This window comes from Limulus polyphemus, unplaced genomic scaffold, assembly GCF_000517525.1.
Source record: "Limulus polyphemus unplaced genomic scaffold, Limulus_polyphemus-2.1.2 Scaffold805, whole genome shotgun sequence".
In the NCBI taxonomy this organism is placed as follows: Eukaryota; Metazoa; Arthropoda; class Merostomata; order Xiphosura; family Limulidae; genus Limulus; species Limulus polyphemus.
The window spans coordinates 385398-387280 of record NW_013666415.1 but is presented as its reverse complement, the minus strand read 5'-3'; positions in this window follow the sequence as shown (position 1 = coordinate 387280).

Below are 1883 nucleotides of genomic sequence, written 5' to 3'. Positions count from 1 at the left end.
TCTCTGCTACTAGAAAAAATGCAACTGTTTCTGAATAATTTGACAATGCTGATTCTAAAAATCATGTTGAAAATTACTGATCACCTCTAGATTTGAATTTATGATAGATTTATTCAAAATGTTCTTATATATATCGTGAAAATAACTTTTCTTTGATATCTTTATTTATTCATTGAAAATTGCATTTAAGAATGTTCAAAAACAAAATATATATATATAATAGCAATACCAGTTAGAGATGAAATGATCATACTAAGATTATATGCCCCCCTAGTGGCACAGTGGTATGTCTGAGGACTCATACTGCTAGAAACCGGGTTTTGATACCCGTCGTGGGCAGACACAGATAGCTCTTTGTGTAACTTTGTGCTTAACAACAACACACCTAAGCTTATAAACTGAAAATACATTCAGGCTATGTTAAAACTTTCATCATGGTTATATTTTTTTATTATTTTTTTACAAAATATCTGCTTGACTTATTGCACATTTTGTGTATGTTCTCAGTTTCATGCTATAAGAACCAACAGTAATGCCCGCAGTAGCACAGCAGTATGTCTGTGGACTTACAACGCTAGAATACGGGTTTCGATACCCGTGGTGGGCAGAACACAGATAGCCCATTGTGTAGCTTTGTGCTTAACTTCAAATTACAAACAAACAAAACCAACAGTAATCTCCCATCATGACAGGATTCCATTGTAGAAATATCTTGGTGGAAATGCTTATCGTGCTCATTGCACCTAGATCATTTGGAATGAAGTCTAGGTAGAAGTTTAAGAAGTGCATCTTTAGTGACATCCTAGACGCCATTTCCCTTTAGTTCTCGAGCATATCATCAATCATCACAGCATAGTTTCATCTCTATGATTTCCTAAGAAATTTTTGACAACTGGTTTGAATGACTTCCAAGCAGCAAGTTCTTTTTCATTGAGTACTGTTTCAAAACCATAATCTATCATCACTTCCAGAATCTGTGGCCCAAAAAATATACCGCCTTTCATTTTTCCTTCACTGATTTTTGGAAACTTGCCAGACAGATATCTGAAACCATTATCATCTTTGTTCATTCCTTTTACAAAAATTCTTCACGAGTCCCAGTTTAATACAAAGTGGGAGGAGAAACACACTTTGAGGATTCCCTAAAGGTTGATACTTGATATTGTGTTTCCCTGATATGTAATTACCTCTCACTGGCCATTCCTTCTTTTTCAAATGATTTTTATCATCTCTGCTGTCCCAGAAACGCAAGAAGCAACAAAACGTAGCAGGAGTAAAATAACGTTTAGCTCATCACATATGTTCCAACTATGGTGATTATATTTGATGGCCTCAAGTATAATATGTATGCTTTGATAAGTTTCTTTCATATTCACAGCATAAGCAACAGGAATCGATGACTTAGTGTTCACATTATGCAAAAGTACAGCTTTCAGACTAGCTTTAGAGGTGTCGATAAAAGTCTCCATACTTGAGGATGATGTTCAGTATCTAATTCTTCCATTAGTGCTTCAATATTTGTACAGAAACACAAAGTATCTTGCATGCTGTACTGAGAAGCGAGACTTTGATGGCGACTTCGGTAAATGCAAACTCTTGTTCCTGGAGCTAATAAATTCCATTGCTGTAAACGAGAGCCAAGAATCGAAATTGTGTATTTAAGTGTTTTATACTCACAAAAACCTATCATTCTATAGGTATTTGAAGAACTTGTAGCATTCCACCACAATTTAATTCTTCGTATTATTAGCCGACACTGGGCAGCTAGTACATAATTGAATAGAGTTGTTTAAACATTTGTTTAACATGTAAAAGCTTGGAATGGTCTATTCTTTCGTTTGGGATGTGTCTGTGAGCCAGACTAGTTTCGGATAATTCCACTC